The sequence below is a fragment of the Aotus nancymaae genome, unplaced genomic scaffold, assembly GCF_030222135.1.
Source record: "Aotus nancymaae isolate 86718 unplaced genomic scaffold, 86718_ANA_hifiasm-v0.15.2.pri h1tg000286l, whole genome shotgun sequence".
NCBI lineage: Eukaryota > Metazoa > Chordata > Mammalia > Primates > Aotidae > Aotus > Aotus nancymaae.
Genome location: NW_026988701.1, coordinates 639,746 through 665,705, shown reverse-complemented (window position 1 = coordinate 665,705; position 25,960 = coordinate 639,746). Strand labels below are relative to the sequence as shown.

The window sequence follows — 25,960 nt, the reverse complement described above, 5'->3', positions numbered from 1 at the left end:
CTTTCTGTCGTTCAGGCTGGAGTGCAGTTCTGTGACCTCAGCTCATTACAACCTCCGCCTCCCAGGTTCAAGTGACTCTCCTGCCTCAGCCTCCAGAGTAGCTGGGATTACAGGCATGCACCACCACGCCTGGCAAATTTTTATATTGTTAGTAGAGATGGGGTTTCACTGTGTTGGCCAGGCTGGTCTCAAACTCCTGACCTCAGGTTTTCTGCCCACGTCGGGGTTCCAAAGTCTTGGGATGACAGACGTAAGCCACCGTATCCAGCTGGAGCCTGCTTTCTTATTGGTAGGGAGTCCTATAGCGTTTGAGCGTCGGTGAGTACAGATTAGGCGCCTGTTGTATGCACACTGACTCCACAGTACACATTTGCTGCGAACTCATTCAGAAATTTCTCACCTTGTCTCTGCATCGTAAAGCTTTTGGGGACTCCACAGGTCCTTCTGCACCCTAAAGGAGCCCTGTCTGAGCCAGAGACAGGCCACCAGAACACCATCCCCTCTCCCACGCCAGGAGGCTGCCGCTCACCTGAGCTGGGCCCCCGGCCAGCCGGACACGGAGGGGGAGGACCTGTCTCCCCGTGGCCTTCAACACCGCTGCATCGAGCTCAGCCTTCAGCTCCTGGAGTCCGTGCCCCAGCAGGGCAGACATGGGCACGACGTTCGGTTCCGTGGGGTGGTAGCTGCAAGGGTGGGGAGGCCACAGAGTCCGCTCAGCCTCAGGGCCACAGGCCGGCAGAAAGCAGGGGTCCCAGAGTCAGCCACCCGTGGGGCACAGCCTGGGGAAGCTCCTGGTGTCCTGAGTGTCACTGCTGAGGTTCAGATGAGGAGAGGGGGCATCTCCCCATGTGGCTTGAGCACATGCAGGGAAAGGAGATGTTTGTGAAAAGCAGGGTCACCAGGAGTGAGCTGCCCACGAGACACGGGCTCGGGCAGCAACCTCTGCCTCCTGGGTTCAACCATTCTCCCTGCGTCAGCCTGTGTGCCAGCGGTCAGCAGTTCACACGAGGGCAGGGTCTCCAGCGCCTGCAGGGGAAGGCGTGAGACGAGTGTGGGTGCCAGGGCCGGACTCACCCGGGCACCGGGTCCACCTTGTTGTGAACCTGCAGCATGGAGTCCAGGAGCGGGGTGGGCAGCCGCAGCCTGTGCAGCATGGACACGACGCTGGCTTTCTGGAGCTCCGCCTTGGGGTGGCTGACGTCCCTCATGTGCAGGATCAGATCCTACAAGTGCCGGGCATGCAGTCAGAGCCCTAACCCCACCAAGCTTGCAGGCAGGCCCGGGAGAGGGGTTCCCACGAGTTCCCAAGGCCAGCGTGGGGGTGGGAGCTACCCCCATGTACAGGCCCTCGGACACCCCAGGATGGGGGTGCTGGGTTTACACTGGACGGAGCCCCACCCAACTCCACATACCTCACCTCCCGCAGCACAGGTGACAAGTCTGCACCCCCAGACCCACAAACAAGGTGGTGTCACAAATGACCACTCAGCCGCCACATGCCAGCCACTGCTTCCTCATTCAGTGCTTTGGGTGGCTTCATCCCACTGTGAAATCGTTTTACTTTTTTCTTGAGACAGAGTTTCGCTCTTGTCCCCCAGGCTGGAGTGTGACGGCACGATCTCAGCTCACTGCAACCTCCGCTTCCTGGGTTCAAGTGATTCTCCTGCCTCAGCCTCCCCAGTAGGTGGTATTACAGGCGCCTGCCACCATGCCCGGCCAATTTTTGTATTTTTAGCAGAGACAAGGTTTCACCATGTTGGCCAGGCTGGTCTCGAACCCCTGACCTCAAATGATCCACCCGCCTCGGCCTCCCAAAGTGCTGGGATGACAGGTGTGAGCTGCTGCTCCCGGCCCTGTGTATATGGGCTCATCACGGTGGCTGAGTGTGGGTGACACTGGGGCCACTGCTCAGCCTCGGCCCCAGGGTCAAGGGATGCTTGTGGGACACTAAGTCTGAGGCCGAGGAGACAGTTGTTATTCTGCCCCGAGTGGTGCGGGTGTCCCAGAGCCTGGCCCCTGGTCTGAGTGGGCGTCCGAGGGCTTGGCCCCTTGGCTGATGGGGTGTCTCAGAGATGGTCCCTGGTCTCAGTGGGTGTCTGAGAACCTGGCCAGTGGGCTGAGTGGGCGTCCGAGGGCTGGTCCTTGGTCCAAGTGGGGTCTGAGACCCCGGCCTCTCTCATTGGCTGTCTGAGACCCCGGCCCCTGGTCTGAGTGGGTGTCTGAGACCCCAGCCCGTCTCAATGGGTGTCCAAGACCCCGGCCCGTGGTCCGAGTGGGTGTCTGAGACCTCAGCCTCTGTCTCAGTGGGTGTCCACAGCCACCCGCAGCCCTGACTCACCGAGTGGGCCACATCTTCCAGGGTGGCAGAGAAGGACTCGATGAGGCCATGTGGCAGCTGGGACAAGAACCCGACGGCATCCATGTATAGGACGGTCAGGCGTGAGGGCAGCGCCCCCACGTGGGCTGTAACGTCTAGCGTGGCAAACAGCTGGTCCCGCGGCTGCAAGTCAGTGTCTCCCGTCAGTGCCTTCATCAGCATGGTCTTCCTTCGGAGGGCATGGAGATCAGGGGCTCAGGCGGAGCCACACCTGGGTCCTCAGAGTGGAGACCACAGCACCCTCTTGGGCAGCGGCACCCCGGGTGCCAGGTCCCTGAGCTCCCCAGGCACCCCTGGGCCACACACGACATGCAGGACTAAGCCACTGTGGCTGCTCTCAGGCCGGATGCAGCAGGGCCACTGTGTAGACACAGGGGAGCTGGTGGTGTAGACAGGTGAACATGAGATGGTGTGGATGGGAAGATGGTGTAGATGGAGGGAGGTGGTGGTGTAGAAGCGTGGGTGTGTGGATGGGGTGGTGGTGCTGTGGATGGGAGGATGGGGTACATGGCATTGTCACCACAGCTGCTGTACCCACCATGCAGACCACGGGATCCCCTTTCCCTGGGTGAGTCCTCACCACAGCTGGTGTATGCACCACGGGGAGCCCCCTCCCCGTGCAAGTCCTCACCACAGCTGGTGTACCACACACAGAGACCATGGAACCCCTTCCCTGGGCACATGGTCACTTCAGCTGGTGTACCCCACCAAGAGACCATGGGACCCCCTCCCCTGGGTGCATGCTCACTGCAGTTGGTGTACCCCACCTTGGAGACCATGGGGAACTCACGTCTTGCACGCTGCCGCCACAGCAGGTGCCTCTTCTTCTGAAGCCCGTCCAGGGCCTTCCTCATCTTGGCCTCCTTGTCTTTGAGGAGACGCTGCTGCACCTGCATGAACGATTCTCCTAAAAACACACAAGACAGGGTGGTGAGCCAGGCCGGGAAAGGCGTGGGAGCGGGAGGTGCCACTGAGGGTCTACAGGGGCTGCTCCTCCTGCTGCAGCATTTAGGGGCCCTGCCGCGTTCCCGGCAGTGGCCCCAACACTCCCTTTCCCTGAGAAAGGGCTGCGCTCAGCCGGGCGCGGTGGCTCACACCTGTCATCTGGCACTTTGGGAGGCCGAGGTGGGCGGATCATGAGGACAGGAGTTCGAGAGCAGCCTGGCCAATATGGTGAAACCCCATCTTTACTAAAAATACAAAAATTAGCCAGGTGTGGTGGTGGGCGCCTGTAATCCCCGCTACGCGGGAGGCTGAGGCGGGAGAATCGCTTGAACCCGAGAGGTGGAGCTTTCAGTGAGCTGAGATCGTGCCACTGCACTCCAGCCTGGGCCAGAGCCAGACTGCATCTCAAAAAGAAAAAGTCTTGAGCACTACGGAGGCTTCTAAGTGGGGCACAGCCGGGATGTCATCGTGAGGGGCTCAATGGGGCTCCTTTGGCATCCTAAGTCCCAGAACCTGGGAATGGGACCTGATTTGTAAATACCCTCTTTGTACGAAATCAAGACATCATCCTAGGTTAGGGTTGGGCCTGAATGCAAAGATCCATGTCCTTCTTAAAAGGTAGAGGCTGGAGTGATGTGGCCACAAGCCAGGGATACCTGGCGCCCCCAGGAGCTGGGAGAGGCAGAAGGAGCCTCTGGAGGCTTTTGGTCTCCAGGATGGGTGTGCACAGATTCCTGCTGTTTCAATCCACACTTTGTGGCTACTTATGTCAGCAATACCTCACAGAACCACCACCATCTCCTGTCTCCACAGACGTAACAAGGAGACGGAGCCCCCAGCCGGCCCCCACCCTGTCGGAATCCTTCAGGGCAGCTGCTGACAACCACGTTCTCAGGATGTCCTGGGGTGCTGCACCCAGCCAGAGTGACCTGACCCCATGATGTAGCGGGAGCTGGATCCTCCTCAGTGAAGGGGGTCAATGTTCCTTTTCAGGTTCGACCTGGCATGGGAACAGGAGGGGTTCACTCTGCAGGGAAGCTCTCTCCCTCCCAGCAGAGGTCGAGGTGAAGGTGAAGGAGGCCGCAAGCCCAGGACACCTGGAGACCCCAGAAGCTGGGAGAAGCAGGAAGGGTCCTCCCCGAGAGCTTCTGGAGGGAACTGGATGATTCCATTTTATTGGGTTAAATAGTGATGCCCAAAATAGAGGTTTATGTCTTGTTTCGCACGACCTGTGAATGGGACGTTATTTAGAAATAAGGTGTCTGCAAATGTAATTAGTTAAGGATCTTGAGATGAGGTCACCCTGGATTAGGATAAGTCTTAAATCCAATGACAGGTGTCCTTCTAGGAGACAGAAGGGGAGGGCCGGGCGCAGTGGCACGCACCTGTAATCCCAGCACCTTGGGAGGCCAAGGCAGGTGGATCATGAGGTCAGGAGATCAAACCATCCTGGCCAAGGAGATCAAAATATCCTGGCCAACATGGTGAAACCTCGTCTCTACTAAAATATAAAAAAACTAGCTGGGCTTGGTTGTGGGCACCTGTAGTTCCAGCTACCTGGGAGGCTGAGGCAGGAGAATCGCTTGAATCTGGGAGGTGGAGGTTGTGCTGAGCTGAGATCCAGCCACTGCACTGCAGCCTGGGTGACTGGGCAAGACTCTGTCTCAAAAAAAAAAAAAAAATTGTAGACAGACACAGAGGAGAAGTCCACGTGGAGATGGAGGCAGAGACTGGCGTGATGTGGCCACAAGCCAGGGACACCTGGCACCCCCAGGAGCTGGGAGAGGCAGGAAGGATCCTCCCCGAGAGCTTCTGGAGGTAACTGGATGATTCCATTTTACTGGGTTAAATAGTGACTCCCCAAATAGATGTTTATGTCTTGTTCCCCAGGACCTGTGAATGGGACGTTATTTAGAAATAAGGTCTCTGCAAATGAAATTAGTTAAGGATCTTGAGATGAGGTCACGCTGGATTAGGGAAAGTCTTAAATCCAATGACAAATGTCCTTCTAGGAGACAGAAGGGGAGACTCAGACAAAGAGGAGGAGCCTACGTGGATTTGGAGGCGGACACTGGAGTGATGCGGCCGCAAGCCAGGGACACCTGGCGCCCCCAGGAGCTGGGAGAGGCAGGAAGGAGCCTCCAGAGAGAAGTGGATACAACTGTAGTGGATTGTCAACAGTAGCCCCCAGAAAGATCGGTCCACATCCTAAAGCCCAGAACCTGTGAATTAGTGGGGCCTCTGGGCAGAAGGGAGGAGCTGGTGTTGGGGTCCCACTGGGTGTGTAGCTCATGCATTGTGAGTGAGGAGTGTCCCAGGCCGAGGGGACCTACCTAGTGGGGAGTGGGGTGGGGTGGGGAGAGAGTGCTCCCACAGTGCTTTTCTTACTCTCATATACCCCCAGAACCACCAAACACGTGAGTACAGAATGGAGGGGCTGCGGGGTGGGCGTGATGGTTGGCCTGGGCGTCCCGAGGTACCTGAGGAGCGGGATCTCTGCCAGGGCCATCTGCAGCCAGGCCTCCTTCATGCAGGCGTTGCAGCGGAAAATGTGCAGGATGATGGTAAAGCAGTCAAACACCTCCACGCCCGAGGCGGCTTCCAGTTCTTTCTAGAGAAGGAGAGAGTGAGCTGGGCCTGGCGACTCACACCTGCAACCCCAGCACTTTGGGAGGCCAAGGCAGGTGGATCACCTGAGGTCAGGACTTCGAGACCAGCCTGGCCAAAATACTGAAAACCTGTCTCTACTAAAAATACAAAAATTAGCTGGGTGTGTTGGTGGGCACCTGTCATCCCAACTACTCAGGAGGCTGAGGCAGCTGAATTGCTTGAACCTGGGAGGTAGAGGTTGCAGTGGGCCGAGATCATGGTGACACTGCCCTCCAGCTTGAGTGACAGAGTCAGATTCTGTCAAAAAAAAAAGAAAAGAAAAGAAAAGGAGAGAGCAAATGAGAAGCCAGAGGGGAAGGCCAGGCCCTAGTGGCCAGCCTCACAGGGAGGAGGACATTCCATCACGCCTTAAAGCCACTATCACCCCATCTGGCCCCTGCCTGGCGGGACGCTCTAGCATCCACTCGTTCACCGCGTGGAGCCTGGGAGCAAACAAAGCAAAGCCACATTCTGGGATACCTTGGTTGGGGCAGCCATCCTCTCCACATTCAGGAAGACGCGTGTGATGTCCGGAGATTGTCAGATCCTCTCTAAAGGAAAGGGGGTCTCGTCAGTGGCCATCCGTCCAGACCTGTGGACTGCGGGATGAGCCATGAGGCCCTTTGTGGGGTGCACCGTGGAGGGCACAGTTCACAGGCATCCCTGACCTGAGCACCAGGCCCAGGATCCAGGAAATCAGCATTGGAGGGATGTCTCTAGGGGTGTGTGTTTCATGTACACAGACGTGTACACGGTGAAGACATCCTGGCGGAGACACACACACAAGGTAAACACATCCCAACAGGGACACACACATCTCACACACACGCATGCATGGTAAATGCATCCCAGTGGAGACACACACATACACACACACGGGGAACACATCGCAGTTGGGACACACACACACAGTGAACACATCGTGACATGGACAGACACAAACACATGATGAACACATCCCAGTGTGGAGACACACACACACACGGGGAACACATTCCAGTTGGGACACACACACATACATGGGGAACATATCCCAGTGGGGACACCCACACACCCCTCACACAGTGAACACATTGTGACATGAACAGAGACACATGGTGAACACATCCCAGTGGGGACACACACACAAGGTGAACACATCCCAGTTGGGACACACACACTCACACAGTGAACACATCCCCGTGGGGGAGACACCCCCCACACACACACTGTGGACACATTGCAGTGGGGACGCGCACACACACACAGGGTGAACACATCCCTGTGGGGAGACACACACACGGAGGACACATTGCAGTGGGGGCACACACACATGGTGAACACCTCCCTATGGGGAGACAGACACACACACACGGTGAACACATCCCTGTGGGGAGACACACACACACGGAGGACACATTGCAGTGAGGACACACACACATGGTGAACACCTCCCTGTGGGGACACACACACACACACACGGTGAACACATCCCGACAGGGACAGACACATGTATACACACGCACGCACACACACACACACACACAAACAGAGTGAAAACATCGTGACAGGGACAGACACAGAGTCCCGGTGGACACATCCCAGTGGGGACACACATACACGGTGAACACATGGTGGGCCAGACACACACAGAAACATGGTGAACACATCCCAGCCCCGATGAGATGCCTCTGAGTCAGGCACGGAAGCAGACTCCCACCTCGGCTAGTTAGTAAGTTAGTTAGCAGTAGTAGTAGCAGTTAGTAGGGTCTTACCCACTCTGCACTGTAAGCCGGATGGTCAAAAACTTGGAAGCACAAGGGCCCCCACACAGGACCCCACGCTAAGAGAGTGCATGGAGGAGGGACACAGGTCCAGCCTCCCATCCCTCCAGCTCCTATTTATGTGGGCTCCCAGCTCACCTGGACCACCCACTCATGGGCCCGCTTCCCCTCTGGCCCAGCGAGACCCCTGTCCTTCCACACGTCTGGGTTGAATGTTCTCGGGAGCAACAGATGGGAAAGGAGGTTTGGGGAGGGAGCAGGTGTGGACGGACTCACCTGTCAGGTGCTCAAAGTTCCCTCTGCCAAAGACAAGCTTCTTCTCTGGCGTTCTGGTGGACACGACCATCGTCTGCACCATGGACCAGCCGTCCAGAATGTGCACCAGTACTGTGGCCTTTGCTACCTGTCACTCAGCTCTGGGGACACAAGGGCCACCTTGAGGGACACTTCCTTTTGGGGTAGATCCAGGGCCCCAACCACACCTGCCCGGCGTGTCCTTCTCCTGGCCTTGACCGTAGGGCCTCTAAGTAGGAATCTGGCCAGGGAAGGATGCTGGAGCCACCATGGGACATGAGGACTCCCCAACCTGCCTTATATAGGATTTGGGGTCCAGGTGGACACAGCAGGGAACTAGGGAGCTAGGGGTGCTCAGGGATAACTCAGGAACCACAGGCAGGGTTAGGAGGAGGAAATGCAGGAGGTCTGGGTGCCGTTCTGAGCAGTTTGGGGCTTCCACTGTCCCAAGAGTTGCCCATTTTGGAAAACACCCTTGAAGGAGAACCGCTCTTCGGCTACAGGGGCTTCCAAGGGAGATGTCAACAGTCTTGAGACTCTGGCACCTGCAGTGACTTAGGGATTTGGATTTCCTCCTGGGGAGTGGGGCAGGGGACTGGACACAGATGGTCTGCTAGACACCCTCCCTTCCCTGACCCCAAAAACACTGTGCCTACCTTGAACCCAGGGCAAGAAAAACGGGGTCTCATCACCAAGACACGGCCCGGCCTGGCCCGGCCCACCCCACCCCACCCCACCTCACCCCAGGGGCTTCTCCCCATAAGCTCCGCCCCAGCCCTTTTCACCCCATAGGCTCCTCTCCCCAAAGCCCCGCCCATGCACCTCCAGCTACGAAATCCTCCCCTCAGAGCCCCGCCCCTTCAGAGCCATGCTCTTGCATCTCCACCCATCAGATCCTCTCCTCAGAGCATCGCCCCTTGAAGCCTCGCCCACTACACCACTTGTGATCTTCCCCTCAGAGCCCCCGCCCCTGCGTCTCCACCTGAGTGTCTTCCATCAGAGCCCCGCCCCTGAATCTCCACCTATGAGATTGTCCCCTCAGCGCCCAGCCCCCGAGTCTCCACCAATGAGACCCTCCCTGCAGGGGCCCTCCCGCAGAGTGCCAGCTCCTGTTTCTCCCCTGCAACCCCCGCTGTGTTCACCTCACTTCATGTGCAGCTTCCCAGGGCCCCACTTGACATCGGGGTGGACCAGACACAAGTGCTGGGTCCCCGCCGGCAGCAGAGGCTCCCTCTGCAGCAGATCCTCCTCTGCGTCCTCATCCGCATCTTCCGGCTCCTCCTCGTCCTCTCCCGGGCAGCTTCGGCCTCCGTCCGCCCACGGGCCGCACCCTCGGCCCCATGGCCTCTCCAGATTCCCGGGGACCCCACGGCCGAAAGCAGTGAGACCATGGATCAGAGCTCTATGCAGAGGGGAGGTGGGTGCCCTGCCCGGGTCTCACAGGCTGCATCCTGCTGTCAGGCTGTCCTCTCATCTGTACTCCAGGTCTGCTTTCAGGCTCACTCGAGAGTGTTTGTGGAAGTCAGTTACTGGGTTTGTAGGACTGAGGTCCCCCAGGACACCTCCAAAGACAATTAGCAACCAGGGTCCCTCCTTCCCTCCATGCCGGCTGGGAAGGCTCCCTCTTTGCACCACGGAGGAATCTTAAGTAACATTTTATAGTCATGGGAGTGACTCCCACACCATTTGCTACAGAACAGAACCTATCCATCATCCACACTCGAGGGAAAGGATTATACCGCAGAGTTAGGAGGGGAACTTGGAGGCCACCCTGAAACTCTGCCAAACACACTTCTCTTCTGCACTACCAGGACCTCCAGAGTGACCTGGCTTGGAGGCTGATCTTGCACTGTTTGCTCTGCTGTTTGCACCCTGAGAATCCTCACCATGGAGGGCCAGGTACAGCTGGCCTACAGAGGGTAGACCCAGGCCGCACTCCTTCCCACAGAGTGTGAGGGACCCAGGCCACCCTCCTTCCCACAGAGGGTGAGGGACCCAGGCTGCCCTCCTTCCCACAGAGGGTAAGGAACCAGGCTGCCCTCCTTCCCACAGAAGGTAAAGGACCCAGGCCACCCTCCTTCCTGCAGAGGGTGAGGGACCCAAGTCGCCCTCCTTCCCCTAGGACACACGCTACACATGGCCAGCCCTGGATCATGTGACAGCCATTGGCTAGCATCCTTTAAACGCGGGAGGTAGGGGTGGTTTCCGTAATTGTAAATGAAGATCTCAACCAAAGGTCATGCAATCGCTCCAACCATCTTCTACAACCAAATCCCCACCAGCAGCATTAGTGCTGTGGCCATAAACTTCTCTGACAAGGGCCTGAGACCTGATTCCCTCCCCTTCGGAGACACAATTTGTCGTGACTGCACAGAACAACCCTTTCTCCTGTTCGTGCATGTGACCAAGTGAGGGAAGAGGAGGTTGTTCCTGCAGCCACAGTGAACAGTGTAGAGACTTCTTACAAAGCTAGGCACGGTCTCACCTAGTATCCAGCAATCATGCCATGGCTATTTACCCAACTGATGTGAAAATGTATGTCCATACAAAAAAACTGCATCCAGATGTTGTGAGCAGCTTTATTTACACTCACCCAAAACTGGAAGCGACGAAGATGCCCTTTAGTAGGTGAGTGGCTAAAGAAACGAACACTTCATGTGATGGAATATGATTCAGCAATAAACAGAATAGTTATCAAGCTGCACAAAGACATGGATACATCCTACATGCATAGCACTAAGTGAAAGAAGTCCCTCAAAAGAAACTGGAGAAGAGTTGCTTCCGGCAGGAGTGTGGCTTAACAAATAGGAAGCCCCTATTTGTATATTCTGGAATCGCACAGTTAAGTGAGTGGACGCTGATGGTGGGAGCCTTTTTCTCAGTGCTAGAGAGGAAGTTCACAGATAAGCAAGAGGAGGAGGCTGGAAGGATCCATGTGGGCATGGGTTAGTGGAGGAGACGTTGGTAGGAACTCAGGTCTAGTTTAATGCAAACGTAGATGGATACACATAGAGATGTTTACATGTATCCATACGCGACTTCTTTGATGCACAGCCATTTCCTTGCTCTGTCGGCTGAGAGGGCCTAGAAGCAATGACACCCCAGTAGCCGTGAGCACACCTAGCACCCTGATCTTGGTTTCTGCCATTCTTCAACTCTAAAGGAGCCAGAGCTCCTGGGAGAAATGGCTGCGTCTTGGGCTGTGGCAGGAAATAGGCTAGATGAGGCTGGAGCATATCCTTGTGCTGGAAAGTAAGGACGTGCCCCACAAATCCCGATGACAGGCTGTGTCCCAGGGGCACAGAAGCCAACTGAAAGCTCCCTGTGGCCAGAGTGGAACCATTTCAGCAAACTGTAATAAACAATGTAGTAGTGGATTATAACCCAAAGTACAAAATAAATATGCATGAGTCCACACCGATGTAAATAAACTGTTGAATAAATGAAGAACAATAGGCAAGGCTCCCATGTCCCTAAATTCTAAATAATTTACATAGATATGCTACCTCAAGGAAATGGAGCATAACCCCCCACCCCTCAAGTGCTGGCTGCACATGTGATTTCCTTCCAAGGAATATAACATGGGAACGGGGTGGGGCAGCTTATAGGCAGAAACAAGACGCAAACGCAACCTCATCCTGAGGACCAAATCCAACGTCAGCCATCAATCATGTGGATAGCTCGCCCCTGCCACTGTCCCAGTGTTCATGGCCCCCCCAATTCACATATGCAGCCCTAACCCCCATGGTGCTGATTTAGGAGGTGAGGACTTTGGAAGGCTGGAAGGTGATTCAGTCATGAGGGTGTAGCTCTTCTTAGTGGTATGAGGATGAGTGGCCTTGTAAAGGAGACCCCAGCAGGCCCCTCACCCCTCCACCCTGTGAGGACACAGCTGGACGGCACCAGCTGAGACAGCGTGTCCTCGGTCTTGACCTTCCAGCCTCCAAAACTCTGAGGAATAACTGGTTTATGAGCCTCCCAGTCTGTGGTATTTTGTCCCAGCAGTCCGAGGTAAGACTTGCTTGCCCGTGGTATGATGTGAGCGGAGGGCATTTGCCTCTGTGATCTCCTCCCCAAACCCACAACCCCAAACACGTTCCAATCCGGGGAGACTCTACAAAATACCCGATCAGTACCCCTCAAACTGTCAAGGTTCTCAAACCCGAGGAAAGTCTGAGAAACTGCCAGAGCCATGGGGGCCTGGAAACACATGGCAGCTGAATGTGATGTGGCATCCAGGTGGGATTCTGGAACACAAAAGGACATTAGGGCAAAAACAAGGGAAATGTTAATAAAGCAGAGACTTCAGTTCATACGAGGGTATCCGTATCAGTCCACTAACTGCGACAGATACTCAATGCTAATGGCAGATGTAGGTAATAGGATAGCCTAGTGTAGGGTGTGTGGGAACTCAGCAACCTTCTCCCAGCTTCTCTGCGTGTCTGATGGTATTCTAAGCATGAAGGTTTAGTGCGAGTGTGCGCACACACACACACGTGTATACATACCACCCCAAGACATAGATAGAGTTGCGCTCTGTACCAGGCTGGCATTTCCCTCAGTTGGTAATGACCCAGCTCCCCACCACCCCCGGGGAAATTCCAGGAGCAGCAAGCAGGTAGGACTAAAGTGACTCACACACCTTCCCATGGCCCAGCAATCTCACCCACAGGTCACACCTGAGAGACGAGAGGCCTGGAGGAGACCGCAGTATGAACTCATGTCCAGTTTAATGCAGTTTAATGCAGGTCCACAAAAAACACACAGGCAGGGACGATCCGAGGAGCTTTATTCTGCCTCCCTCCCTCACTCCCCACCAGCACCCTTGGGTCCAGGAGTATTGCACCACAAGATGTCTACTTGCTCGTGTAAGGCAGGCCCAGAGATGAGCCCACCCCCTAAAGAGCAGGCCCTGCATGCGCCAGCCATGGTCTGCCAGGCAGCTCGGTGTTAGCTGTATGAGAGGGGCAGTGCACAGGAACCTTCGGCCTGCCCCTGCTTGGCCTAGCTCCCCAGGGAAGCAGGCACAGAGCATCTGGCCACAGCACCTCACTGGCCAGGGCACTGCCACCAATCCCTGCATGTCCCTTTCTCATGAGAAACGCTGACTCCAAGGCAGCCGTGGCCTGTGAGGACAGACGGGGGCAGAGGTAGGAAGGAGGCCCCACCTGTATCAGTAAGGCAGTCTTTCTTTTGTCACTTTAAGAAAAAATCAAAGGAATATGGCTAACTGCTAACACCTGTGTGTTGGGATAGTGTTTTTCTATGTGCCTATTTATATTTTGTACTTTCTGCATGTTGAAAATGTTTCACTTTAAAAAAGATTTTAAAACAATGGTGATTGCTAAAGTAAAAAAGGAAAAATAATTATTTTGTTACCTCACCTATTCTCCAGAAAAGGTAACGTGTTCATACTCAATACTTATTTCTAAGCATTCATTTGCAATTTAATTACTGAATTTTGCATTCAACTTGCATTTATTTTTTTAAAGATGGGGTTTCACCATGATGGCCAGGCTGGTCTTGAACTCCTGACTTCAGGTGATCCACCCACCTCAGCCACTCAAAGTGCTGGGATTACAGGCGTGAGCCACCGCGCCCAGCAGCGTTTTTGTTTTTAATCATTAAACGTGAAATTATATAACGTCAGCTTGCCTTTTCAAAGTGTGCACTGCAGTGGTATTTACGGCAGTCACAGGTTGGGAAGATAGTTTTTTATTTTTTGAGACCAAGTCTGGCTCTGTAGATTTTGGAAGCATGAAAGAAAAAGAAGTTTCCAAACCCCCAAATCATGAAGCTAGAAATAAAATTCAAGCTGGCAATTGATTAGGGCCAACCTGCCTCTTGTTCTGTTCACAGTCACCCTCTGCTCACTGAGATAGATGCATATTTGATTGCCTCCTTTGGAAAGGCTCATCAGAAACTCAAAAGTTTCTCCCTCCGGCTTCCAGTCTTCCTTCTGTTGTTCCAGTTGTCCCGCTTTTCCTGACCGAATCATGTTCACCTTGCATATTCATGTCTCCTGTCTCCCTAGCTCGGTGAAATAAAACTTTCTAGATTAACTGAGACCTGTCTCATATTCTCGGGGCTCACAGGGGTCACGGCGGGGGTTGCTGGGTCTGAGGACGATGTCCATAGGGTGAATTCTTAATTTTTTTTTTTTTCAGAGAGAGTCTTGTGCTGTTGACCAGGCTGGAGTGCAGTGACAAGATCTCGGCTCACTGCAACCTCTTGGCTAATTTTTGTATTTTTAGTAGAGACGGGGTTTCACTATGTTGGCCAGGCTGGTCTCGAACTCCTGACCTCAGGTGATCCGGCCTTCTCGGCCTCCCAAGGTGCTGGGATTACAGGTGCGGGCCACCGTGCCCGGCTGGGTGGAGTCTTCAAACACACCCAGAAGCCACTGCATGCACTACTGGTCTCGGCAGACTTGAATTCATGGAATCCGTGGTGAGCCCTCTGCTATCCCTGTGACACTCTGCCCTCCTCTAAATGTCCACCAGGTGCCCTCGAGTCCCTTTGAGAGCAGACCTCAGCCTCCACCAGCACAGAACATTTCATCTCCACCTCCCTGCGCCCCAGTAAAAGACGTAAACCACCAGGTGCAGTGGCTCACACCTGTCATCCCAGCAGTTTGGGAGGCTGAAGCAGGCAGATCATGAGGTCAGGAGTTCCAGACCAGCCTGGCCAGCATGGTGAAACCCCATCTCGAATAAAAATACAGACATTACCCGTGCGTGGTGTCAGGTGCCTGTCATCCCAGCTGAGGCAGGGGAATCGCTTGAACCTGGGAAGTGGAGGTGACAGTGAGCCGAGATCACATCACTGCACTCCCGCCTGGGCAACAAGAGAGACTCCATCTCAAAAACAAAAAAGGACGTGAAGCAACATGAACAGCTTCAGGTCAGGCCTTACTGCTGGGGTGGCCCCAGGCCCCGTGGAAGTTCTTGACAGAGAGATTCCAAAATAATTTACTGTTTGTGCCAGCCAAGGCCAAGACACCACCAACCCCACCACCCTCTCCCAGAACGTTTACAGAAAGGTGCTAAAGTCGAGTTCTCCCTCCAACCCTTTGAGATGTTTTTCAGCTGAGGCATGTCTGAAAGCCTCTCCTCTGAGATGGGCCTCCTGGGAGCACAGCATGCTTTGATGGCTTGGTCTCCCAGATGCCTGCCTCTTAACTCCTTCTTTGCCAAGTGTGCCAAGCGTCCTTCTTCGAAATTCCCACTCAGCCATGCAAGAATCCAGGGTGAGGTCAGGGCACACTAGATCCTCATCCCTCTTGCTGATTAAAATCTGTTCTTGGCCAGGCATGGTGGCCCATGCCTGTCAACCCAGCACTTTGGGAGGCCACGGTAGGCGGATCACCTGAGGTCAGGACTGCGAGACCAGACTGACCAATATCATGAAACCCTGTCTCTACTAAAAACACAAAAATTAGCTGGGTGCGGTGGCACGTGCCTGTGATTCCAGCTACTCGGTAGGCTGAGGCAGGAGAATTCCTTGAACCTGGGAGGTGGAGGCTGCCGTGAGCTGACATTATGCCACTGCACTCCAGCCTGGGTGACAAGAGAGAATCTCCATCTCAGGAAAGCAAAGCAAGTTGGGGGGAGAAGCGAAGGTAAGGGGGGAGGGAAGGGGGGAAGGGAGAAATGGAAGGGGGAAGGGAAGGGAGGGGAAGAAGCGAAGGAAAAGCAAAGGAAAGAAGGGAATGGGGAAGGGGGAAAGAAAGGGGAGCAGAGGGGAGGGGAGGGAAGGGGGAGGGGAGCGGAGGGAAGCAGGGAAGGAAAAAAGAGAACAGGGAAGGAAGGGTGGAAGGAAAGGTGAGTAGAGGGGAGGGAAGGGAAGAGGGGAGGGGATGGAAGGGAGGGGGAAGGGAATGGGAAGGGAAGGGGGAAGGAGGGAAGGGAGGGGAGGTGAGGGAAGGGGAGGAAAGAGGACAGGAGGGAACGGGGGAAGAGGAGGGAAGGGGAGAGGAGGGAAGGGGAGAAGAGGAGGGAAGGGAAGGAGAAGGGGAGGGAAAGGGGAAGGGGAAGAAAGGGGAGGGGAGGGAAGGGGGAAGGGAAGGGGGAATGGGAGGGGATGGGAGGGAAGAGAAGCCGGGAAGGGACAGAGGAGAGGGAAAGGGAGGGGATGGGAGGGGAGGGAAGGGAAGAGGGGAAGGGAAGTGAAAGGAAAAAAGAAGAAGGAAGAAGGGAGAAAGGAAAAAAGGGAGGGAGGGAAGGGACGCAGAAGCCAGGCACAGAAGCAGCGGCATTGGTGGCAGCTTGGCGTTTACCTTATTTGAACCTGGTTTCAACATTTGGCTGCCTTTGGCTGAAACTCAGCGGTCGGCAGAAGAGTAGGTTCTGGTCTGTTTACACTTTCTGTTACCTCACAGTTCACTGTGTACAGAGAAACCTTTAGGCCGAACTGAAAATATGTCAGGAGGCAATTTCAAGAACCGTAAATGTTTCTTGGTTTTTTCTTTTTGAGATGTGATCTTGCTCCGTCGCCCAGGCTGGAGTGCAGTGGTGCGATCTCAACTCACTGCAGCCTCGGCCTCCCGGGTTCAAGCGACTCTCCTGCCTCAGGCTCCCGAGAAGCAGGGATTACAGGCGCCCGCCACCACACCCAGATAATTTTTGTGTTTTCAGTAGAGATGGGGGTTCACCATGTTGGTCAGGCTGGTTTCGAACTCCTGACCTCATGTCATCTGCTTACCTCGGCCTCCCAAAGTGCTGGAATTACAGGTGTGAGCCACCATGCCTGGCCTTTTTTCTTTTCTTTTTTTTAATTGCATTTTAGGTTTTCGGGTACATGTGAAAAACATGCAAAATTGTTGCATAGGTGCATACGTGGCAGTGTGATTTGCTGCCTTCCTCCCCTTCACCTATATGTGGCACTTATCCCCATCCTCTCTCTCTCCAACTCCCCACCCCCCGCTGTCCCCCCAATCCCCTCCAACAGACCCCAGTGTATAGTGCTCCCCTCTCTGTGTCCACGTGTTCCCTTTGTTCAACACCCATCTATGAGTGAGAACATGTGATGTTTGATTTCGTGTTCTTGTGTCAGTTTGCTGAGAATGATGGTTTCCAGGTTCATCCATGTCCCTACAAAGGACGCGAACTCACCGTTTTTGATGGCTGCATAATATTCCATGGTGCATATGTGCCACGTTTTTCCTATCCATTCTATCATCGATGGGCATTTGGGTTGGTTCCAGGTCTTTGCTATTGTAAACTGTGCTGCAATGAACATTCGTTTGCATGTGTCCTTATAGTAGAACGATTTATAATCCTTCGGATATATACCCAGTAATGGGATTGCTGGGTCAAATGGAATTTCTATTTCTAGATCCTTGAGGTATCGCCACACTGTCTTCCACAATGGTTGAACTAATTTACACTCCCACCAATGGTGTAAAAGTGTTCCTATTTCTCCACATCCTCTCCAGCATCTGTTGTCTCCAGATTTTTTAATGATCACCATTCTAACTGGCGTGAGATGGTATCTCAATGTAGTTTTGATTTTCGTTTTTTTTTTTTTTTTTTTTTACAGACAAGATGTCACTGTGTCACCCAGGCTGGAGTGCAGTTGTGTGATCATAACTCAACGTAGCCTTGACCTCCCAGGCTCAAGTGATCCTCCCCGCTCAGCCTCCCAAGTAGCTGGGAGTACAGGAGGAGGTGTGACATCGCTGTAGCTGGTACTACAAGCGCACGCCATTATGCCCAGCTAATTTCTATCTTTTGTGTAGAGACAGGGGCTGGGTACACTGCCCAGGCTGGTCTGGAACTCCAGGGCTGAAGCGATCTGCCTGCCTAAGCCTCCCACAGTGCTAGTATTTCAATCTCTGCTTACTTGATCGGTGGAAAATGGTCATCTATTTTAATGCTGAATAGTGGTGTCTCCTCACATGCGTTTTGAGAATGCCATACAAAGCCAAGTGAGTTTCCTGCTGTGTGTCTGATCAGAGGTGATTTTGGTATTAGAAGGCCTGTGTTACGATTTTGAGCATGGGGATTTGGAGCATAAATGACTAGCAGGTGGACAAGTGCAGCTGGGACCTCGGTGAGGAGCCCTCATCCCTGACTCTGCCCGTCATCCCTGACTTCCTAACTCCAGCTCAGTGCTTTATTTTATTTTAGTTAGTTAGTTTTTGAGATGGAGTTTTGCTGTGTCTCCCAGGCTGGAGTGCAGTGGCACCATCTCGGCTCAGTGCAACCTCTGCCTCCTGGGTTCAAGTGATCGTCCTGCCTCAGCCTCCCCAGCAGCTGAGATTACAGGCGCCTGCCACCATGCCTGGCTAATTTTTTATGTATCTGGTACAGATGGAGTTTCACCCTGTTGGCTAGGCTGGTCTTGAACCCGTGATCTAAAGTGATTTGCCTACTTTGCCCTCCCAAAGTGCTGGGATTACAGGACTGAGCCACTGTGCCTGTCCTATTTAGTTATTTATGTTGAGACAGAGTCTCACTCTGTCACCCAGGCTGGAGTGCAGTGCCATCACCTCGGCTCACTGCAACCTCCGCCTCCTGGGCTCAAGCGATTCTCCTGCCACAGCCTCCCGAGTAGCTGGGATTACAGGCACCCGCCAACACACTCAGCTGATTTTTTATGTTTTTAGTAGGGACGTGGTTTCACCATGTTGGTCAGGCTGGTCTTGAACCCCTGACCTTGTGATCCCAAAGTGCTGGCATTACAGGCGTGAGGCACCATGCCCAGCTTCATTTATTTATTTTTGAGACGGAGTCTCTCTGTCACCCATGCTGGAGTGCAGTGGCACGATCTCACCTCACTGCAGCCTCTGCCTCCTGAGTTGAAGCAATTCTCCTGCCTCAGCCTCCTGAGTAGCTGGGATTACAGGCACCAGTCACCAACCCTGGCCTACATTTTGTACATTTTTAGTAGAGACAAGGTTTTACCTTGTTCGCCATACTGCTCTTGAACTCCTGATTTCAAGGAATCCGCCTGCCTCGGCCTCTCAAAGTTGTCTCTTTTCTCTAGTAAAGGGGTAAGACCCACCTTCGGAGACACCAGTCCGTATCCCTTTTGCTTCTAAGGAAGGAGAGGGGGAATGGAATTGGTGATGGTTTAAAAGAAGCCAGCTCAGGCCGGGCACAGTAGCTGACACCTGTAATCCCAGCACTTTGGGAGGTTGAGGCAGGCAGGTCACATGAGGTCAGGAGTTTGAGACCAGCCTGGCCAACATAGTGAAACCCCATCTCTACTAAAAATACAAAAACTTAGGAGTGGTGGCGGGTGTTGTGATCCCAGATACTTGGGAACCTGAGGCAGGAGAATCTCGTGAGCTTGGGAGGCAAAGTTTGCAGTGAGCCGAGATCACACCACTGCCCTCCAGCCTGGGCGACAGAGCAAGACTCCATATCAAAATAAATAAATAAATAAATAAAATAAACATTTATCTCCACCTGGTGTCCCTCCTTGCCATTGGAGGGGGTGCTCCCCATCCTCAGTATTTGAAACCCAATCACGGGGTGATGAAATGTTCCAGTGGAGAAGAGGTCTTTGCATCACAGGTAGCGCTCCGACCAAGAGCTTCCGTACCGGGCATCGGGAGGGGTTGGCAAACGCACCTTGCAGCACACAAGGGCACTGTCAACAGGGAAGTCCGAGCATTTCCAGGGCCCCACACCCAGCCCACTTAACTCAAGCACCTTTCAAAACCCTCGGCTCACACAAGAGAGGCAGCTCCAAGGCATGGACGAGACATCCCTCAGCCGGCTGGAGGTCCCCACCCAATGTCCGGTCAACACGCGGCAGCACAGGACACAGAGGAGGAGGAGGGGCTGGGTGCCATGATCACAGGTTCACAGCACATGAGGACAAAGACGGAGGACAGGCCCCGTGTCCAGGGTTCCAAGTCAAACCAGGACATAGAGGGAAGAAAGCTGGGCACTGTGTCCATATGTCCACATCACACCAGGACACAGAGGGAGGACAGGCCCCGTGTCCAACGGTCCACATCACAAGAGGACATACAGCGACGAAGGCTGGGCATTGTGTCCACACGTCCACATCACACCAGGACACAGCGAGAAGACAGGCCCTGGTTCCAGGTGTCCATGTCACACGAAGACACGGAGGAAGGACAGGCACCGTGTCCAGGGGTCCACATCACACCAGGACACAGAGGGAGGACAGGCCCCGTGTCCAGGAGTCCACATGACACCAGGACATAGAGGGAGTACAGGCTGCATGTCCAGGGGTCCACATCACACCAGGACAAATAGGGAGGATAGGACCCATGTCCAGGTGTCCTCATCACACCAGGACATAGAGGGAGGAAAGCTGGGTCCTGTGTCCATTCGTCCACATCATACCAGGACACAGTCAGAAGACAGGCCCCGTGTCCAGGGGTTCCCATTATACCAGGATACAGAGGGAGAAAACGCCCTGTGTCCAGGGGTCCACATCACGCCAGGACACAGAGGGAGGACAGGCCCCGTGTCTAGGGGTTCACGTCACAATAGGACACAGAGAGAGTACAGGCCCCATGTCCAGGGGTCAACGTCACACCAGGACAGAGAGGGAGGAAGGGTGGTCACTGTGTCCATATGTCCACATCACACCAGGACACAGAGGGAGGACAGGCCCCATGTCCAGGGGTCCACGTCACATCAGGACTTAGAGGGAGGACAGGCCCCGTGTCCAGGGTTCCATATCACAGCAGGAGACAGAGGGAGGACAGGCCCCGTGTCCAGGGTTACACACCACACCAGGACACAGATAGACGAAAGGCCCCTTGTAAAGGTGTCCACGTGACATCAGAAGACAGAGGGAGAACACGCACCGTGTTCAGGGGTCCACATCACATCAGGACACAGAGAAAGGACAGGCCCCATGTTCAGAGGTCCTTCTCATACCATGACATAGAGGGAGGAAGGCTGGGCCCTGTGTCTACATGTTCACATCACACCAGGACACAGGAGGAGGACAGGAACCATGTGCAGGCATCCAAGTCACACCAGGATATAGAGCAAGGACAGGCCCTGTGTCCAGGGGTGATTGTTCCATCAGGAGACAGAGGAATGACACTCCCCATGTCCAGGGGTCCACATCGCACCAGGACACAGAGGAAGGACATGCCCATGTCCAAAGGTCAACATCACACGAGGACACAGAGGGAGGACTGGACCCCTGTCCAGGGTTCCACATCACACCAGGACACAGACGGAGGACAGGCCAGGTGTCCAGGATGCCACGTCATACCAGGACATAGACGAAGGAAGGCTGGGCCCTGTGTCCACACGTCCACATCACACGAGGATACAGAGGGAGTATAGGCCCCATGTCCATGGTCCACATCACAACAGGACACAGAGGGAGGAGAGACTCCATGTTCAGGGGTCCACATCACACCAGGACACAGTGGGAGGATGGCTGGGCCGCGTGTAAACACTGCCATATCACAACAGGACACAGAGTGAGGACAGGCCATGTGCCCAGGGGTCCATGTCACACCAGGACACAGAGGAACGACAGGCCCCGTGTCTAAGAGTCCATGTCACACCATGACATAGACGGAGGAAGGCTGGGTCCTAGGTCAACACTTCCACATCACACCAGGACACAGAGGGGAGGACAGACTCCATGTCGAGGGGTTAACGTCACACCAGAACTTAGAGGGAGGACAGGCCCCCGTGTTCAGGGGTCCATGTGACACCAGGACAGAGAGGGAGGACAGGCCGCATGTCCATAGGTCCACATCACACCAGGACACAGGGGCAGGACAAGTCCCAAGTCCAGGGCTCCACATCACAACAGGACATAGAGGGAGGAAAAGCGCCGTGTCCAGGGGTCCACATCACACCAGGACACAGAGGAAGGCCAGGCTTCATGTCCAGGTGTCCACGTCACACCAGGACATACAGGGAGGACACGCACAAATTCCAGGGGTCCACATCACACCAGGACATGGAGGGAGGACAGGCCCCATGTCAACGGGTCGACGTCACACCAGGATATAGAAGGAGGAAGGCAGGGCCCTGTGTCCACATATCCACATCACACGAGGACACAGAGAGAGGATGTGCCTGATGTCCAGGGGTCCACGTCACACTGGGACATAGAGAGAGGAAGGCTGGGGCCTGTTTCCACACATCCACATCACACCAGGACACAGAGGGAGGACAGGCCCCATGTCCAGGGGTGCACGTGACACCAGGATATAGAGGCAGGAAGGCTGGGCCCTGTGTGACTCGTCCAAATCACACCAGGACACAGTCAGAAGACAGGTCCTGTGTCCAGGGGTTCACATCACACCAGGACACAGTCAGAAGACAGGTCCCGTGTCCAGGGTTTCCCATCACACCAGGACACAGAGGGAGAACAGGCCCCGTGTCCAGTGCTCCACATCACACCAGGACACAGAGGGAGGACAGGCCCCGTGTCCAGGGGTTCACGTCACACCAGGACACAGATGGAGGATAGGACCCATGTCCAGGCATCCACGTCACACCAGGACATAGAGGGAGGAAGGCTGGGCCCCTTGTCCATACGTCCACATCACACCAAGACACAGAGACCAGACAGGCCCCATGTCCAGTTGTCCATGTCACACCAGGACATAGAGGGTGGACTGGCCCCATGTCAAGAGGTCCACATCACCCCATGACACAGAGGGAGGACAGACCCCCTGTCCAGGGGTCCACGTCACAGCAGCACACAGAAGTATGACACACCCCGTGTCCAGGGGTCCACATCACACCATGACACAGAGGGATGACAGGCCCCATGTACAGGGGTCGACGTGACACAAGGACACAGAGGGAGGACAGGAACCCTGTCCATGTCACACCAGGACACTGGTTCCACAGGAACCAGGGGTCCACATCACACCAGGACACAGACAGAGGACAGGCCCCATATCTGGGGGTCCACGTCACACCAGGAAATAAGAGGGAGGAAGGCACGGCCCTGTGTCCACACGTCCACATCAGACCAGGACAAACAGAGAGGAGAGGTCCCATGTCCAGGGTTCCACGTCACATCAGGACTCAGAGGGAGGACAGGCCCCGTGTCTAGGGGTCCTCATCACACCAGGACACAGAGGGAGGGCAGGCCCCAAGTCCAGGGGTCCTCGTCACACCATGACATAGAGGGAGGAAGGCTGCGCCCTGTGTCCACACGTCTATATCACACCAGGACACAGAGGGAGGACAGGCACCGTGTCTAGGGGTCCACATCACACCAGGACACAGAGGGAGAAAAGGCCACGTTTCCAGGGGTCCACATCACGCCAGGACACAGAGGTAGGACACGCCCCGTGTCCAGGTGTCCACATCATACCAGGACACAGAGGGAGGACAGGCCCCATGTCCAGGGGTCCACGCCACACCAGGACATAGAGGGAGGAAGGCTGGGCCCTGTGTCCACATGTCCACCTCACGTCGGAAGACAGAGGTAGGACAGGCCCTGTGTCCAGGTGTGAATGTCACACCAGGAGACAGAGGAAGGACAGGCCCCATGTCCAGGGGTCCACATCACACCAGGAAACAGACGGAGGACGGGCCTCCATCCACATCACACCAGGACATAGACGGAGGAAGGGTGGGCCCTGTGTTCACATGTCCACATCACACCAGGACACAGAGAGAAGGAGAGGCCCCACGTCCAGGGGTGCACGTCACACTAGGACACAGAGGGATGACAAGCCCTGTGTCCAAGGGTGCACATAACCCCAGGACACAGAGGGAGGAAGGCTGGGCCATGTACCCACACGTCGATATCACAAAAGGACAGAGAGGGAGGACAGGCCATGTATCCAGGGGTCCTTTTCACACCAGGACACAGAGGAAATAAAGGCCCCATGTCCCGGGGTGGTCCAGGTCACACCAGGACATGGAGGGAGGAAGGCTGTGGCCTGTGTCCACACGTCCACATCACACTAGGACACAGAGGTAGGACACGCCCCATGTCCAGGGGTCCAAATCACACCAGGACATAGAGGGAGCACAGGCCCCATGTCGACGGGTGCACGTCACAGCAGGATATAGAAGGAGGAAGGCAGGGCCCTGTGTCCACATGTCCACATCACACCAGGGCACAGAGGGAGGACAGGCCCCATGACCAAGGATCCACGGGACACCAGGACTTAGAGGGAGGACAGGCCCCTTCTCCAGGATTCCACATCACACCAGGATACTGACGGAGGACAGCCCAGGTGTTCAGGAGTCCACGTCACAAGAGGACATAGAGGGAGAAAGGGTGGGCCCTGTGTCCACACGTCCACATCACATCAGGACACAGAGGGACGACAGGCCCCATGTCCAGGGTTCCACATCATACCAGGACACAGAGGGAGGACAAGCCCCATGTCCAGGAGTCCACATCACATCAGGACACAGTGAGAGGACGGCTGGGCCGTGTGTGCACACTGCCCCATCACACCAAGACACAGAGGAAGGACAGGCCGTGTTTCCAGGGGTCCATGTCATACCAGGACAGAGAGGGAGGAAGACCGGGTCCTGTGTCCACACGTCAACATCAGACCAGGACATAGAGGGAGGACAGGCCCCATGTCCAGTGGTCCACGTCACACCAGGACAGAGAGGAAGGAAGGCTGGGCCCTGTGTCCACACGTCCACATCAGACCAGGACACAGAGGGAGGACAGGCCCCATGTCCACGGGTCCATGTCACACCAGGACATAGAGGGAGGACAGGCCCCGTGTCCAGGGGTCCATATCACACCAGGACACAGAGGGAGGACAGGCCCCATGTCCAGGAGTCCACATCACACCAGAACTTATAGGGAGGACAGGCCCTGTGTCCAGGGGCCATATGACACCAGGACACAGAGGGAGGACAGGCCCCATGTCCAGGGGTCCACGTCAAACCAAGACATACAGGGAAGAAGGCTGGGCCCTGTGTCCACACGTCCACATCACATCAGGACACAGAGGCAGGACAGGCTCCAAGTCCAGGAGTCCAAGTCACACCAGGACATAGAGGGAGTACAGGCCCCGTGTTCAGGGGTCCACATCACACCAGGACACAGAGGAAGGACATGTCCCATGTCCAGTGATCCATGTCACACCATGACATAGAGGGAGGACAGGCACCGTGTTCAGGGGTCCACATCACACCAGGACACAGAGATAGGACTTGCCCCATGTCCAGGGGTCCGCGTCACACTGGGACACAGAGGGAGGAAGGCTCGGCCCTGTGTCCACAAGTCCACATAACACCAGGACACAGAAGGACGACAGTCCCCATGTACAGGGGTCCACATGACATCAGGACACAGAGGGAGGATAGACCCCATGTCCAGGGGTCCAAATCACACCAGGACATAGAGGGAGGACAGGCCCCATGTCGACGGGTGCACGTCACAGCAGGATATAGAAGGAGGAAGGCAGGGCCCTGTGTCCACATGTCCACATCACACCAGGACACAGAGGAAGGACAGGACCTGTGTCCAGGGTCCCAGATCACACCAGGACACAGTGGGAGGACAGGCCCCATGTCTAGGGGTCCACGTCACACCAGGACATAGAGGGAGGAAGGCTGGGCCCTGTGTCCACACGTCCACATCACAAAAGGACATAGAGGGAGCACAGGCCCCATGTCCACGGGTTCATGTCACACCAGGACATAGAGGGAGGAAGGCTGGGTCCTGTGTCCACACATCCACATCACACGGGGACACAGAGGGAGGACAGGCCCTGTGTCCAGGTGTGAATGTCACACCAGGACGCAGAAGAAGGACAGGCCCTGTGTCCAGGGGTACACGTCAAACCAGTACACAGAGGAAGTACAGGACCCGTGTCCAGGGGTCCACCTCACACCAGGACACAGAGGGAGGACAGGCCCCATGTCCAGGGGTCCACATCACACCAGGACATAGACAGGGGACAGGCCAGGTTTTCAGAGGTCCACATCACACCAGGACATAGAGGGAAGAAGGGTGGGCCCTCTGTACACAT

General features: G+C 55.2%; 1 pseudogene; it reads right to left on the bottom strand.

The window, feature by feature from the left end:
* Positions 1 to 283: 283 nt before the first annotated feature.
* The window catches only part of LOC135273146 (putative GTP-binding protein 6), a 35,274-nt pseudogene continuing 9,597 nt past the window's right edge, over positions 284 to 25,960 (bottom strand).